Here is an 18132-nt window from a genome sequence, read left to right as displayed (position 1 = left end):
GATGGCTTTCTTTGTGGACTGTGATTGGAATCTGCTCAGTCTCTCTGCTGTTGTGGTAGTCACTTGAAGCCGAGTTTGAGGGACAAGGCCCAATCCACGTGCTATAGTCATAATGTCTGACTTTCAATAAACTCCCAGCTTCACCTAGTGGCATTTCTGATGGAAACAAGTAGGCTCATCAAAGGACATGGCTCCGTGTTTATTAAGGTGTCATTTTGACCATAACTCCTAAAACTTTTTAGAAGGAAGGAATCTGCTCTGATTTTCTGGTGATATATCTTGAGATGGATTGTTCCATTATTTGAAAGCATTTAATAAATTGGAAAAGCAGTTTGTACACCTTTGAAAAAAACTACAAAAGGGTGAAGGGGCATTTTCCTTTCCATTTCCCAGGGATCTCTGCTGTTAAGTGAGGTCTTTATACTATAGATAGTCCTGCATCTAAGATAGTCTCTTATTCAAATATTTAGCAAGCACTTACATCCCAGCCACTCACTGTCTTCGGTGCTGGAGGTACAAAGTCCCAGTGTTAGTTCAGGTCACAGTGCAGTGGGTGGAAGGAATAGTAAATCTATGATTCTAAGTAGTGCTCATTGCTATGAAGGAAAATTAATTGGGATAAACAGACAGAGGGTGACAGAGATGCTATTTTTCATATGGAGGTGAGGAAAGATGACCTAAAGAGACATGAGAGAGAGTGAGGCCCGTCAGTCCTGAAGAGCCTTCCAGCAAGGGCAGAGCCCTGAGAGGGGAAGCTGGTGGCAGGCTTGAGTGGCTCCTCTCAAGCTCTCCAGAGTATGCCGATCCCTTGATAACGGTAAGTAGGTTCCAGCTCAGGAGGTCTGGGCCGCCATTCTGCATTTCTGCCTTGCTCCTGGGTGATGCTAAGGCCACTGGTGCCTACACCGCGAAGTACTAGGGGGATAAAAAGGTGGCCAGGGGTGTTTTAAAATAGATTTCTCAGTTTTACAAAAATGTTTTCTTTTCATTGAACTACAGGACATGGACATCCAGCCAGTCAGGCCTCACAAAGCCGCTTCATTCTTTTAGGTTCTAATTCGGTTTCAAAAATTTAGAATCTGTAAAAGTTTCAACTACTGTGCTAGTCAGCTTTCCGTCTCTGTGACAAATTCCTGAGAAAAAACAACTTGGAGGAGAATTGATTTATGTTGACTCATGGTTTTAGAGGTTGCAGTCCATGACCAGCTTGCTGCGTTGTCTGGGCCTGAGATGACCAGAACATCATGGTGGAGGGGCATGGCAGAGGAGAATTGCCCAGGACAAGAAGTACCCTTCCAGGGCTTGTCCTCAGTGACTTACTTCCTTCAACCAGGTCCCACTGTCTACAATCTCCACCCACCTCCCAGCAGTCCAGTCAAGTATCAGTGGATTAATCCACTGATAAAGTCAGAGTCCTTGCAATCCAGTCCCTTTCCAAAAGATCTACCTCTGGACATTGTTGCACTGGGGACTAAGCCTTCATCACACAAGTCTCTGGGGCACACTCTATATCATAACAACTACTTAGGCAGTCTCAAGCAAGCGACTTACCTTCCCTTAGTTTTAAATGGGGGATAAGAACTATATTTGCCAAACTAGACTGTCATGAATAATAAGTAGATAATACACTAAATACTGCTAGCACAGTGCTTGGCAAGTATACAATAAATGTTACCTGGAGTACTTTTTTTTTCCTTTTTGGTGTAAGTCTGTGGCATATTACACACCCATACAGTCCCTTTCCCCAGTGAGCCTCTGATTCAGTAAAAGACCAGCAGGAGCACTCCGCTGGGGGCAGCCTGCCCTCTAATCCTTTCTCTCTACTAAATAGGCTTTTGCAACAATAATGGGCCCCATCCTGTTGAAATCAGCAAAGTGAAGGAAAAAAATATTTACAGAATACTTTCTAAAAACACTATTTTCTTGTGCCCTTTAATAAATGGTTTTCTTAAGAAAAATAGATTTTTTTTCTGCCCTTAACTAAAAATAGAATTTTAAAATGTTGGGTCAATACTTTATTATTTTATCATCATCTTGAGTTCTGTAGTTGGTTAACATAAAAAAAAAGGGCTCTTAACATGGTTGAGCTTTTGGGGAATTCTTTGAACATGCCTAACATTCTGAATTGAGCTTTGCAAAGACACCTGAGTCCTAATGTGGCTCGGCTGGTGCCATTTAATTATGATTGATTAAAAAGATTTTCTTTTTTTACCCCTTTGATGCTGTTGGTCCTTACAAAGTGGAAGTGATAGGAGTTGGTAAAGGCAAGCTCTTTTTCTCTGGGAATCTCAGTTTAGCCTCAATATCTGGAACACAACCAAGAACCATATCAGAGCTGGTCATTTATCCATCAGATAGAACCTCTTACTGGCTGCTTTTGATGCCATGGGACTGGTTTCTCACCCAATTAGGCAACTGTGTTTTCTTCTTTACAACCTAGACACATCATGGTGAGTTGCCTGTTGGACCCCTGCCAAACAGGTGATACCACTGAAAAGTGGACAAAAGCATAAAAATCACATTTCAGGACACCATCTGGTTTAGGGACGGTCCATAGAGACCTCACTGTGTTCTAAGAGGATGCATATAAAGAAATTAAATGGCATTTACTACACCGTGTTTAAGATCTATTTAGATTTCCATCAGAACCACAATGTGTCTACTATGGGATAAGCTTCAGATTTTGCTTTTGATTTTTTTAAGAGGTTAGTGGTAAGACCTCTGAGTTCCTAACCCACAGGCTGTAGCCCTGCCCTTCTACCCCTTTCCTTTTGGCAATCAATGTGTTAATCTTATGCAAAAGCACAACTCTGAGAGTACATGCCTACACACTCCAACAATGGTGCATACACTAATAAATGACTGAAAATTATGGAGCTATCTCTGTCACAGCAAAGCCAGGCAAATGAAGCCCTGATGTGAAGAGGAAGAAGTCTGATCTTTCTAAGTAAACAGGTATGAGAATCTTTAAGTTAAGGGAAGCAATCCCAGGCATTCCCACTCTCCAGAAACTCCCTAGGGAGCTAATGTGCAGGCAGCGTGAAGAACCGGCAAGAAACAGACGTCTGCACAAATTAGTTGGGAATAAATGTGATTAGGATGCTTGGCTGTTCATAGCTTCCTTCTCGTCTTCATGACGTCATCTTCAGATTGCGTGATAGGAAAAAACCAGAAACGTACTGTGTCTACATGCCACCCTCTCCCTTTCTCACCACCATTTCCTACTCGAAACTGATGCTCACCTCTCTATTAGTGGTCATCTGGTTTCTGTTTGAGCACCATATCTTCTGAAGCAGCCTTTGGCCCAGGGCTCTGGACAATCAGTTTAGTCTCTTCCTGAAATTCTGGGCCAAGATTCATCCATCACCACTCTTTGGGTTCAGCAGGCTTCTTCTATTTCAAATAAAAGGCATAGGGTGGATAGGGTAGGAGAGGAAGAGGGATTTTAAGTCCCATGATAGATAGGGCCCTGCCTTCACCTACTACCTAGGTAGTCTGAAACTAACTTGGGCTCAGTTTCCTTATCTCCAGAATTAGCATCAGGGAAAGTCAAGAGTTTATTGGATGCCTGGATGTGAACACAGCTTTACTATTTCTTCTCAAGATTCTCTCGAACATTCTTTCCTATTGTCTTTGGCCAAAAAAAATTCCACCTACATTTTCTCTGAATTTTCAATTCTGCTATACTGTTGCAGGGACATTTTTTTTCCAGAGCTTCTACTTTTAGCCACTTGAAGTTTTAGGATGATATAAGTGAAAAGAAACCCCTTTTACACTGAATCTTGCCTCTGCACCAGTTCTGTGCCAGCACAGAACAGTACACTTCCTCCACATGCTCTCTGAGGCTGGGCCTTCTGTTGCAGGATTCCCTCCGCCTTCCTCCCGCTTCAGTTACCACCCAAACACTCTCTGCCATATGACTCTTTCTAGGTTTCAAGATTTTCCTACAGGTGTGTAGCTTCTTCCATGCTGCAGGATTTTGCTTGTATTTTTTTTATAGACTTTATTTGTTTGAACAGCTTTAGGTTCATAGAAAAATTGAATAGGGAGTAGCTTTCCTCTGTGCTACCTGACCCCACACATGCATAGCACCTCCCATTATCATCATATCCCACCAGCCCAGACATATGTTACAACTGTTGACAAGACATCAGTATCTTTCCAAGTCCATGGTTTATATTAGGCTTCACTCTTGGTAATGCACATTCTGTGGGTGAAATGTCTGTACAATGGCATGAGTCCACCATTATAGTAGTTTTGCTGCCTTTAAAATGCCCTGTGTCCAACCTGTTTATGTCTTCCTACCTCCGACCCCTGATAACCACCGACTAGCTTACCCATGGTGTGCCAGAATGTTATATTTCAATCATATTGAAACTGGAGTTTTGAGATGAAATCAGATTCCCTGCTTCACCAATTTCCTTCTGGGGTCTTGTCTTGCAAATTTGAAGAATAAAATCCACGGACAATAAAGGAAGGGAAGAGTAAATGGAATAGGATTTACTTAAGTGAGAAGAGGGAGAACTTCCGAGTTGCGGGAGGGGGACAGAGGGCAGAAAACCCATTTAGGTGTGCTAGCTTAGGGGCTTACATGGTCTTGAGTAGAGCATGGAGCAAAATCTATGTTAAACAGGCACTGAAAAAGTATTGGCTGCGTCCTTTAGCTTGAGTTTTAATCCTTCCTGAAGCTCCCATCTGGGTTCACTCCCACCCTCCATTTTTCTGCCTCTCTGGGACAAAGGAGTTGGCTGGAGTGTTCCCACAGAGGAGCCCCGTGGTCTTTTACATTTGAAATAGATCTTGCCTTGCACAATAGTATTTCTACCATTAGCTTCCTGGTGTGGTCTCTGCATTTGAACCAAACCTCAACTGGGCCCATCACTTCTGATTGCTGACCATTAACTATTCTTACTCAGTATGTAGGTTCAGGTTGGCTTTTCTGAATCAGTGTGCTTTTAAGTTTCCCTCGTGTCTTTTCATAGCTTGATCAGTATTTTTTTAGTGCTGAATAATGTATTCCACTGTCTGGATATCCATGGTTTATCCATTCACATACCAAAGGACATCTTGGTTGCTTCCAAGTTTTGTCAATTATGAATAAAGCTGCTGTAAACATTCATGTACAGATTTTTGTATAGACATAAGTTTTCAGCTCATTTGGATAAATATCAAGGAGTGTGATTTCTGGATCTTATGATAAGAGTACATTTAATTTTGTAAGAAGCGATCACATCGCCTTCCAAAGAATAAGAATTCCAGTTGCCCCACATCCTCACCAGCATTTGTTGTTATCAGTGTTTTGGATTTTAGCCATTCTAGTAGTTATGTAGTGGGCATCTCATTGTTTTAAATTTGTAAATTCTTAATGACACGATGTTGGACGTCTTTTCATATTTATTTTCTCTCTGTATATTTTTTGGTAAAGAGTTTCTTCAGGTGTTTTACTGGGTTACTTTCTTACTGTTGAGTTTCAAGAGTTCTCAGATCTCTCTCTCTCTCTCTCTCTCTCTCTCCTTGGCAATTATTTTCTCCTAGTCTGTGGCTAGTCTCCTCATTTTCAACATTGTCTTTTACATAGAAGTTATTAATTTTAACAACTCCAGCTCATCAACAAACTCTTTCATGGATTGCATCTTTCATGTACTATCTAAAAAGCCATTGCCATGCCCAAGGTCTTGGGTTTTCCTCTTACATTATTTCCTAGGAGTTTTTAGTTTTGCATTTTACACTTAGGTCCAGGATCCATTCTGAATTAACTTTTGTAGAAGATGTCGTGTGTGTGTATTTGTGTGTGTGTGTATTTGGCAGGTGGATGTGCAGTTCCAGCACCATTTGTTGAAAGTACCATCTTTCCCCCATTGTTCTGCCTTTGCTCCTCACCAGAGGCCCATTGGCTGTATTCGTGGGGTCTGCTCCTGGGCCCTCTATGCTGTTGCATTGATCACTTTGGTTATTCTTTCATCCGTGCCTCCCTCTCTCGGTCGTGGTATCTTTCTAGTAAGCATTGAGTCAGGTATGATAAGCCGCCCTCTAACTTCATTCTTCTCCTTTAATATCATGTTGTCTATTCTGGGTCTTTTGCCTCTCTTTTATAACCTTTAGAATCACTTTATTGATAACCAGACCGCAGACTTTCCCCTAAGTATTCACATTTGGGGGGAAAAAAAAATCATACAACTTTCAGCCTCCGTATTCCTGTGTAAGTTCCAATCTTCAATCCCATGGGTAAGAGAGAATTCTTCCCTTCATTAAAATCTCCCATCGATTTTTACCTCCTTTTCCTGATTTGTGCACTGATGTGGGAACATCTGAATCTCTTCCTCCCCTGATGATCCCTGGGAGCTTCCTCTGTTATTTCTCTGCTTCGTTGTGGCACGCCTGGCTTCATCCGCAGCATCTGGTTCACCTGTTGTGGCTGGCAGACGTTCCCCCTCCCTCTTGGTTATCCCTCTCAAGCCCTCCTGATTGGATCAGTGGACTTCCAGGCAGATAGGTAGATTCTGACTTCTCACTAAGGAAGAAACAGATTGTAGCAGGATCAGCCTGACATTTAGAGCTCCTACCTGGTGGCACAGGGAACAGTTGCTCAGAGCTCAATAGTGGATTAAAAGACCCAAACTGAGCCTGGTGATTCACTCTCAAATTTAACAATTTTTAAGATCAGATGCTTCAGTCCCTGCCAGGGCCCAGCTCTGCCTATGGATGTACGTCACGCATTGTGTGCAGGCCTGATGCCTTTTCAATCAACAGGGGAAACAAAGAGGAAACACAGCATTAAGAGATCATTTTTCACATTCTTATGCTTTAAAGGTTATGTTTTCTACTTTCTAATATTTAGTGACTAAATGAATAAACCACTGTGAAGCATTTATAAATAAAAAGGTGGTCCATAAAAGAGTTCCTTTGAAGGAGTGTAGAAGGCAGTAGCTTACTAAGTACTTGCTTGTCCTTTGCTCTCTGGCCATCAGGAGGGAGGGAGCCTGCTGTGTTAGAAGGTGCCAGAAGTAAAGTTGATGATAAAGAAACTAAGTGGACAATAAATCCCACTATTAGGCATGATCATAGTGTACCAATAAAAAATTAAAGTACAATTAAGTGGCATAAGTTGATTCCATGGAAAATGTCCTCTGTGGTTTTCAATTTTATTCTCAAAGTTTTATTCTTGAATCCATTGCTTCACAGAGGGTCTTTCCTACCATATTCTGCTCACAGGGAGATGTTTCTACACTTTCCCTCAGACTGAGAGTCTAGAGCTGGAATATTTAGACAAGAGGGTCCTTACAGGGTCCAAAGAAGTGGTGAACTCCCAGGGAGTTGTGGATCCCTGGTGTTGAGCACATTGTGACTTCTCACCTCCCAAATGCATTCTGATGTGGTAAACTGCTATATTCAGTGAGTGGAACCACTCAGAATACCAGGTATTTGAATGGGGTAATAAACTGGGGCTGTCCACACAGCTTACTATTTCCCAGAAACAAAGAAGACAGAACCCTGGGTAGCATCAACACTGAAAGAGTAAGTAGAGAAGTTCACAAAGCATGACAAGGAGTGGTTGGAGTGGCAGGAAGAAGCTAGAACAGAAAACTGATGTGGAGGTCAGAAAGAAAGTCCCATGCTGTCATACGCAGCAAGCAAGTCAAGTTAAAGAGAAGGACCTTTGCTTGGTTCCTACCAGAGACCAGAATGAGAGTTGGGTGTTTTTTTTTTTTTTTTTGAGTGCCAGGGGCAGAAGGCATATTGTAGTGGGGTAAAGAGTGAATGTTGCTGGATGTTGATCAATGTTAACGTTTTATTGGGTGTTATATATGCAAGGCATTAAAGCTAGTAATCCAGCCTTGGCTAGAGCCCCACATCCACATCCCAGCACTTTCTAAACAAAGACTCACCTGACAATGCATTTGTATCACTAAACAAACACACTCACAGACTGTTGATGCTCTTGGCATACTGACTTTTTCACTGTGCACAAAGGCATTCAGCATTTGGGGAACATTCCAAAAAGATGAATCTTCCCACTTTGAGTTTCTCGAGAGATGTACCATGATGACAACTATCATTACTGGCCCAGGAACATTACTTGCAGTCACTGGCTGAGGTTTTTCTTTCAGGTAAACTTTGCATGCATGTGTTTCTGCTGTTGAATTCAACTAGAGAGCACAGAGCAAGGGCTCTCATTATTTTATTCATGAAAATAAATGACACAAGAAAATGTAGATTCTTAGGTCCAGGTCCCAAATATTTTGGCAACGTAGGAGATCCCAGGATGCTCATGCAGGAAAAAAAATGCAAAATGAAAGAAGTGGTCCTTATATGTGTTGGTGTCTCCTGTCATCTGAGGACTAGCAGAGACCAAATGGGTGATGTCTAAAGTCTTTCCCAGCTCAATTGTTCTATGTCTTCATTCAATAAATATTCATCGAGCATTTGATGGGTGCCAATCCCTGATCTATGTCCTGGGAACAGATCCGTGAACAAGAAAGAGAAACATCCTGCGTCCATGGAACTTACATTATTAGAAAATTTAAGGGAGGAAGAAAAATAAGCAAAATATGTGGAATGTCAGATAGCATTGAGTATTATGGAGAAAAAATAAAGCAGAGGAGGAAGAAGGAAGTCCTGTGGGGACTGGAATGTTAAAAATGATGGACAGAGAAAGCCTTTCTGAAAAGGAAGAATTTGAGCAAAGAGCTTTAGGAGGTAGGGGAGCAAGGTAGGCTATCAGAGGGGGGAGGATTCCCAGGCAGAAGGAACAGCAAGTGCAAAGGCCCTGGTAAGTTGGAGGAGCAGCAAAGGTCAGTGTGGTTAGATTTGAGGGACCACAGAGCTGCTGAGGAGGAGATGCAATCCAGGCAGAGACAAGGTCATGACCTTGAAGGTCATTGTAAAGGATTATGCATAAGAGTGGGATTCACTGTCCACTTAGTTTCTTCGTCATTCAGCTGCTGTTATGAGATTGGAAGAATTTAGAAAGCTTTGAGCAAGGAGGGAGTGTTATAAAAAGACTTCCAGAGAAGAGAAGTCAGAAAATGGGAAGAGTTAGGAGACCATTGCAATAATTTAGGTAAGGTGAGATGGCGGCTTAAACCAGGGAATAGCAATAGGGGTAAAGATAAATGGTCAGATTCAGAGTTGACCTTGAAGGGTTTTAGGAATGAGAAATACGAAGGATAATGTTGTCATTCACCCTGATGGTGAAGACTGGGAGCAAATCAGCGTGGGACACATAGTCTGCGGTGTCATTAGACACTCACGCTCAGATATTGAGGAGGCAGTTGTGCGTACCAGGCAGGAGTTCAGGGACGAGTCTGGGGCTGGAGACGTGAATGTAGGACTTGTCAATGATGCTCTTTAAAGCCATAAAACTAGATGCATCCATCAAAATGAATGAATATAAATATTTTTGTGCCTGAAAAATTTTTTTTTGTAGTGCAGGTCGCTGACCGTGAATTCTCTCAGCTATTATTTGTCTGAAAAAAGTCTCCATTTGCCTTGGCTTTTGAAGGGTATCCTATGGGTAAAGAAACTGAGGTTGAGAGCTTTGTTTTCTTTGGACTCTTTAAAGATGGATTTCCATTATCTGACGGCTTGCATCCTTTCTAACATAGAATTTACTCTTCTGCGAATGTGAGACTTTCCCTCCCACTCCAGCTGCATTTCTGTTTATTGCTGCCGTTCAGCAATTTGAATAGGATGCTCTCTGACACGGGTTTCTGTCCATTTATTCCTTTGGGGTTTATTTGGCTTCTTGGACTTGCAAGTTTATTGTTTTAATAAAATTTGGACCCCCTTTGGCCATTATTTTTTCTGTCCCTTGTCCTCTCTTTCTGGGACTCCAATTGCACATATATTAAATGTCACAGATGCTTTGGGTGTTTTTGTTGGTTAAATCTTCTTTTTCTGTGTTTCATTTTGAATGATTTGTATTACTATATTTCTAAGATTATTTGTCTTTTCCTCCGCAGGGTGTAATCTTCTGGTAATCTTATCCCATGTGGTTTTTACTTCAGTTATTTTATTTTTCACTTTTAGATATATCTGTCCATTCTAAGTTGTAAATAACAAAACTGATTCTCATTCATCCAGAAAAGCAATTTTCAGGAGGGTTGTTGGGTAACTCATCAATTTTCTGTGGATGTTGGAGATTTAGGCTCAAAAAAAAATAGTAGAACTGAGGGAGGTTCAATTTTAAAAACTTTAAAAAAAATCAGGCTACAGGGAGATAGTCCTGTGAATATAATGTGTTTCCCTGCATCACACAACTATGATGCTCTCATTCCTAACCCTGGCCCCGGCCCATGGATGCTGCCAGAGGCCTGGCTGACTCTAGAGACTAGATGTAATTCCCTTGGCCACATCTGTCTGTCTCTGCTTCTCCAGAGGTAACCATTCCCGATAGATTACCTTTGATGAACTGAAATCATGTTTTTGCCTTATGGAAAGGGAGGCCAAGAAGAAAATATCTCATGTTTTCAGCTTCTACAATGGGAAAATGACTCTACCTCCCACCAGGACTCATAATCAAGTCATAGGAAGACAGAGTAGGTTCCAGAAATGAAGCACATGTGGTACACCTGCCCCCTCGCCCCACCCGACGTGTTCTTCCAAACAACAGAGATGATATGAAGATGAAAGGTGACATTTGTGTGTTAGTGTGTGTGTGTATTAAGGTTCAAGCACATACGTCAGATAAACTGCTTTTCATTCTGTTATCTTTTGAGCAGTTTAAATGTATCAGTATACCTGATTTCCTTTTCAGTGGCTTTCTTTTTCTAGCTCAGCCATTAGCTGTTAAGGTCACAGGGTTGAGTCTTTCTTTGTGTCCCAGAGGACCCCCAACCCTTGGAAGCAGCTCAAGTCCTTTCTCATATGATCAGAATTCTCAGCAACCAACTCAGCAGCTGCTTTTGAGCAAGCTTTTACCTAGAAGAGACAGGCCCCCCCCAGCCTGGGCCCATGCAAGACCAAGACTCCCCTCTCCTCTCCCTCTGACCTTGTGAAGGAGTTCCCTTGCTTACGGCTCATGAATACCATCTCTTTGAAACTGATTTTCATGCCAGGATGCTTTCATTCTTCCAACACCTTATCTTCATGCCACTTTAAGTTACTAATCTCCAACTCTAATATTTTGAGGGTTGCATCAGTTTGAAACAAACTTCCCAGGACCCTCTGGAGGTCTCTGAGAGCTGCATCCAAGGGTTCCTAGATGATCAGACTGTTAAGGGAAGATGATCCATGGGCACACGTGGGTCTGCAGAGCCTATATCATTGCTCTTCCGGAGTCTTGGAGATTCCTCCAGCTCAGAGCTGCCTCTACCCTCTCTCTTCCAAGAAGCACTCCAGAACCAACTCAGCTATGTGGAAAGAGCGGCCTTTCTCGGTCCTGTTAATTAAGCCATATGGGCATGGACATTGTTGAGTCTCAATGGCAGCCACAGCCAGCCTCAAGGGCTAAGCTTGAAGTAGAAGGACATGGGTGGTGACAGGAGCCTTTGCCTGGTGTTCTGCACACAGAAGGCAGGGCCCAGAGCCTTCCAAGGGTGCAACATAACACACTCTTCCGGCTCTACCTGTGTACTGGGTGCACCTGCCATTTATTGCTGACAGTTCAGTTGCTTGTCCTTTAGGCTCTCAGCACCCTGCTAAGATTGTGGGGATTGATTCAGGGTCAGATCTAGAAAAAGCTGAAACAAAATAACAAAATAGAAACCTCCTTGGGCACCCTCTCCTCCATGCCTATTGTTCCTCCCAGGAGCTTGGGATTGCCCCTTCTGAGTAGTCTCATGACTTAAGAGTGTAGCTCCTAAGAAGCCCAAAGTAACCATTTACTGAAGCTTAACATCTACTCCATGGTGGTATTTACATAGGATTTTCATTTCAGTGGGAAACTTGTAAAGGGAACTCCCCCAATCTCCATGCGAGTATCATATAAATGGGGTCACTGTGGATACCTTGATAGGGGAGGTAGGGAAGTTTAGGGTGTGAAGCACTAACTCTTTATGCCAATGGAGTCACACATTTGCTCTCATTGAACGGTGGGGACAGTTTCTAGCTAGGTGACAATGCCATGCACAATCATACACACCTGCAAGCTATGCTTCCTATGGCCTCTGGAAAATGACTTATGTCAACACCTTCTTCCCACCCCTCTGCCACCGTGTATGCACACATGTGCACCTGCTCTCACCGGCTCACACCCCATATATGTGCAGGTACGTTGTTTTTGAAGCATTGCTTAGTTTATGATTTTGGTCCAAATTTGTTACATATAAAAATAACATTTTTATCATTCAGGAGACTGATAGGAACTTAGAAAAATGAGAAATCACAGGAGGGCCTCTGACAGGTAAGATGTAAAATGGTGATTAAGGGTTTTAAGAGGAAATTTGAAAACCAAATATCTAAAGATAAAAAGTAACAAATTGTCTGAGAGAGGATCCAGTCAGCCTCTAATTCTTCTTGACTATAAGTTCAACCACCCAGGTCCAGCTCCGGCAGGGAAGAGCCAGGCCATGTCTGTGTGATAGCTTTCCCATCAGAAATGCCTCCCACCTGCGGCCACCCCTGCAGCCATTGAAGACCAGACAGGGCCCAAACTCTGGGAGCTTCCATTACACAGAGAGCCAGGGACTCCTCCCTCACCTCTCACCAGTTCCAACTTTTGCCAGGTGAGGAGTTTGGGAGAGAAGGGAAGAGACTAGAAGTGGTCAGGAAGCAGCTAGAGGAGGCCTGGGGTTTTCCAGCAGGGACTTCATTTTCTAAGAGTCTCCAGTCACCAGTGGTTTTCAGCCCTGGCTTTCCCACTGGAGTCACCTGGGCACTTTGAACATGGCATTTTTTTTTTCTAAAGTACCAGGGAACTCTAATAGGCCACCGTGGTTGAGCATCACTAACAGAAGAGCAGCTTTCTTACCCCTGGGTGGGAGATGCCATCTCCATTAAGCATTAGTGCAGTTGGGCTGCTATGACAAAGTACCGCAGACGGAGTAGCTCATAAACAACAGGAATCAGGTTCTCACTGTTCTGGAGGTTAGGAAGTCCAAAGTCAAGGTGTCAGCAGAGGCTGTGTCTGATGAGGGCCTCTTCCTGGTCCATAGACTGCCATCTTCTCACCGTGCCCTCTTCACCTGGTAGAAGAGCTAAAGAGCCCGCTAAAGCCCTTTTTATAAGGATAGTAATCCCATTAATGACGGCTCTTCCTCATTACCTAATCACCTCCCAAAGCCCCACCTCCTAACATATCACCTTGAGGTTTAGGTTTCAACGCATGAATTTGGAGGGACACAGACATTCCATCTATAGCAGGTAGAGAGGTTAGCACTTTGCTTCCCACACATAAATGCTCCCAAATCAGTGCTTCTCAAAATTTCACTGTGCATAGGAATCATCCGGGGATCTTGTTAAGATCTGATTCAGAAGGTCTGGGGTAGCGTCTGAGATTCTGTGATTTTGAACATCCTCCCAGGTGATCTTGAGGCTGCTGGCTGCTGGACCACTTGGAAGAACAAAGCCCTAGACACTGTTATCTTTTCCCCTTATTCTGAAGTTTGGGGGCTTAAATTTGAACCTATTGGGTTAGATGGCTTCGTAGATGATTCAGGTGCCATGAATGAGAGGAACCTGGGATCCTTGCTTGGGGGTGGATGTGGCTATTGGTTTGACTCCACCATGGCAACAGGGCCAGGAGACACTCACAGAAAATCACCACACCCTCACGGAGACCTGGAGGACAGCCTCTCTCCTGTGCATGCCCTGCTGCTGTGACACCCACCTAAGGACACCCCTGCACTCAGCTGACCTGCTTTTACTGGTACACACAGGCTGCTGGCCTTCCACCACCTGCCAGTTCCAACCCTGAGTGTTTCCAGGAGAGTCTGCAGCTGAGAGTGAGTCCTCATTAATTAGATTTGTGGAGCGAGCATGAGTGAAATAATTTGCTCAATCTTGCACTCCCTATTTCCACAGCGCCAGCATCAGGAAGCAGGGGTGTCATTTGGCAGGAACTGTTAAGCAGGAGCCCATTCTGCAAACCCTCCATGACAGCCACCACTACTAAGGGGATTCATTTCCCCCTCAAACTCGGCCTCTCTTAGCTGCCCAGTTTCCAGTCTCTTGCCTTCCCAGCTTCCCTGCATGGAACCTGCTCCCCAGAAAAAGGATTAAAGAGGGCATTGGTGACCCTTTGAGGAAGGCTGGGCTATATGCATCTCTAACCATGAGGAAATTATTCCTTACAGCCCTAAATAAAGCACAATGTTAAGAATGACAATTGGTGTTTCTATACCAGAAGAAAAATGGAACATTAATAAAAAAAATTTAGAGGTCAGAGCATAGCTAGCTGTAAATGGTGAATTATGATCACATAGTTAAAGTCTGTATGAAAATCAGTTATCATTGTTCCTTGGAATATGCAAAAGTGTCTTAGGTCTCAGTTGGCTATTTCAGAATTCTTTCATTATGATAGCATAACACTTCTAATTTCCTTATATTATTATCCTTCAGAAACACTGGCCCCATCTGTATTTTTTAATTCTGCAAAAAGACAGGTAAGGAGAACATTTAGGAATTAATCACCCAATCTGTAAATAAATGGTTCAGATATTTGAATTTCTCTGCCACCTGCTTCTGGCTGATATATGCAAAAGAAGAAAAATGAAGGGAGATGAAATGCAAACCTGTACATTTTGTACTGATTCATTAAAAGTTCTCATGAAAAAAAAACCATGAATGGCAAAGAACACCAGGGTTAATATGACTTCCTATTCGACCCCAGGGCCCTTGGTTGACTGTGTTGGGTCAAACCTTGTCCTTTGCCAACTATTGGGTGAAGTCTGTGACGTGTACACATGATGTTAATTTGTTGGAGGTAAGGCCACTGATGAGCACAATAATAAATACTACGGATTAAATTTAAAAATCCATCCGCTGGTCATCAGGTCCTATTTTTATGGCCTAGTACAAAGGGCTTTTTGATGGCTTTTCCTGTGAGCCTGTGAATTAATTAAGGGTCAGCACTCAGAAAGACCAGCTCCTGATCTCGGCCACAGGTGAAACTGAAACATGGGAACTGAGATAGGCTCACTTGCTGAGGGGGGAGCAATGACTTTCATGAAGATCAAAAGGGTTAAGACCCACAAATATCCTTACTAAAATGTCTAAGACATTAATTCATGAATATAATCTTTTAGTTCCCCCAAAGTTTTTAGCTGTGGCATATTTAAGTAACTGAAATCAAATACGATATGAAACTCTGCAAGAAGATAAAATGCAAGTTCAAATATCTGTGGTCTACGACACTGAAGCCAGCAGCAACTCTCTGTCTCGTTGATGATGGAGTTGGCCTTTAAAAATGATTTCCTTCATCTTGGAATGCCAACTACAAACATAAAAATTGCACCTGTGTCTACCCCCTCTAAAGTATAATCTCCCCCAGCTTCAATAGAGGTAGGATTAGGGGAGTTGGTTAACTGTTGCACTGAGAAGACTAAGGGATTGGACCCAGCGGCCTTAACCACTAAGCCACATCCCCAGCATATATATAAAATGTTGAGACTGAGTTGCATAGGATCTTGCTAAATTGCTGAGGCTAGCTTTGAACTCGTGATCCTCCTGCCTCAGCCTCCTCAGTGCTGGGATTACAAGTGTGCCTATCTAGAAAGGGTATATTTTGATGGAGGCCTGGGGAGCCCTGGTCCAGTGTGAAGTGCTATGAACTATTCCTATCAACCTGAGTGTTGGGAAAGAATCTGCCAAAGTAAGGTGACACTTGGACTATAGTGGCACTGACAGTTCATATTTGAAGCCATTCCCCTTGTTAGCACCACCTCTGCACCGAACACTCTCAGATGCTGGCCTGAGGGGTTCTAAGTCATAGCAGGCAGGATGGATCTTGGGTACGGTTTCTGGGGAACCACAGGGATTCAGAATGTAGGAAAGGGAAGCAGCATCTCTGTCTAAGCCCAGTTGGGTGCGGCTTTCTCCATGTTAAAAAAAGAGCTGGGAAAAATTGCAGCACTAGCTGATCGGGTTTTGTTTTTCACATAGCTGCACACGCAGGGAGCAGGATTAGAGCACATGGGCCCATCCTTTCAAGCAAGACCTGAGTGAAGTTGCTGCCTGCTTCCACGGTGGTTTCTGCAATATCTCTCAGGTGTTTCATTTATTTATTTATTTTTTTGGTACCAGGGATTGAACGAACTCAGGGGCACTCAACCACTGAGTCACACCTCCAGCCCTTTTTTGTATTTTATGAAGAGACAGGGTCTCACTGAGTTGCTTAGCATCTCACTTTTGCTGAGGCTAGCTTTAAACTTGCGATCCTCCTGCCTCAGTTTTCTGAGCTTCTGGGATTATAGGCGTGTGCAACCACATCTGGCTTCTCTGAGGTTTTTATAAGAGCTGGTTCCATACTGTTTGCTGGAGAGATGTGGAGTGTCAGTGGAGCAAAGCACAGAGAGACTGACTTCCCACACAAGATGAGCCTAGAGGCGCAAATTTGCAATTTGAACTCTGGGTAGGAAAATCAATATCAGGAAGAGCAATTTAATGAATTGATTCCTTTTGGAATTAGATAATATAACAAAGTAAAAGGATTTTTAAGTAACTACATTTAGACTCATTAAGGGCCAAAGAAGGAAAAATCATATATAAAAATGAACAAAATGTCATGCGGCAACATAAGCAACATAAGTGAATGAAGAATGGAGTATATGATAAATAAGCAACCGGAACCCTTAGAAGTCAAAAGCACAGTCGTTATAATCGGAAACTCGATGGACAGGATAAATTCTGGAAACAGGAGAAGAAATGGCAAGCGAATTGAGGGGCCACAGAAGCTGAGAGACTTGGAAAGAGAAAGAGAGACAGACAGACAGACAGACAGACAGACTCAAAAGCTCCAAGATGCAACAGTAGAAATTCAAGGAAGTACAAAAGAGGAAACGTCAGAGAAGCCTTACTTGAAGATCTTATAGGTAAGACTATTCTGGAATTGAATGAAGCCATGAGGCCTCATATTAAAGACATTGTCTTGGTACTGAGAAAGATAAGTAAATTAAATCCATATTAGACACAAGTTGTCGAAAGTCAAGAACCTTGAGGGTAAACAGAAAATCTTTGGAGGTATCAGAGAGAGTGACCTGTAACCTAACCAACAAAGGAACATTTAGATAGAAAATAGACTTCTTACCAACAGCTGTTGAAGCCAAATCTTCAAAGTTCTGGAAAAATACCTGTAGAGCCAGAATTCTCCCCAACTTTACTATCATCCAAAAAGAGGGGTACGGCCCGCTGCAGTGCGAAGGGCTGAAGATGGCCGGGTGGCAGAGCTACGTGGACAACCTGATGTGCGATGGCTGCTGCCAGGAGGCCGCCGTTGTCGGCTACTGCGACGCCAAATACGTCTGGGCGGCCACGGCCGGGGGCGTCTTCCAGAGCATCACGCCATTAGAAATAGATATGATTGTAGGAAAAGACCGGGAAGGCTTCTTTACCAACGGTTTGACTCTTGGTGCAAAGAAGTGTTCAGTGATCAGAGATAGTCTATATGTCGATGGCGACTGCACAATGGACATCCGGACAAAGAGTCAAGGTGGCGAGCCAACATACAACGTTGCTGTCGGCAGAGCCGGTAGAGTCTTGGTCTTTGGAATGGGAAAAGAAGGGGTCCATGGAGGTGGATTGAATAAGAAGGCATACTCAATGGCAAAATACTTGAGAGACTCTGGGTTCTAGCTGCTAGGCAGACTGTTAAGTATTAGGGGAAATTGCTCTTAAACTTTCCTAGCGGTAAGCTTAAGTCTTAATTCTGGAAATTTTATTAGCAATGCAGGGTGATGGGGTATGAACCTGTGTCTCCTGTGTATCCCTCTGTTGGTGGGGAAAGGTGTCTTTCTTTCTGCCCGCCCCTCCTTAAGTAATGCTGTTCACTTTTGTTTTGTTTCCCTGTGTACTCCAGCCTTGGTTATAGTCATGGGAAATGAAGGTGTCCACGGAGGCACACTTAACAAGAAAGCCTATGAGCTCGCTTTCTACCTGAGGAGGTCTGATGTGTAAGCAGCCTCTCCCCATCTACCTAGCAGCTGTCTGCATTGCCACCCCAATTGTGGTCATCTGCTACCAGACTAGATAGATGGT

General features: G+C 43.1%; 1 pseudogene; it reads left to right on the top strand.

The window, feature by feature from the left end:
- The first annotated feature begins 17304 nt into the window (after positions 1 to 17304).
- LOC139702154 (profilin-2 pseudogene) lies at positions 17305 to 18080 on the top strand (annotated as a pseudogene).
- Positions 18081 to 18132: the final 52 nt, after the last annotated feature.

This window comes from Marmota flaviventris, chromosome 16 (assembly GCF_047511675.1).
Source record: "Marmota flaviventris isolate mMarFla1 chromosome 16, mMarFla1.hap1, whole genome shotgun sequence".
NCBI classification, from domain to species: Eukaryota; Metazoa; Chordata; class Mammalia; order Rodentia; family Sciuridae; genus Marmota; species Marmota flaviventris.
The sequence above is the reverse complement of the archived record's forward strand: the minus strand, read 5'-3'. Positions and strand labels throughout refer to the sequence as shown.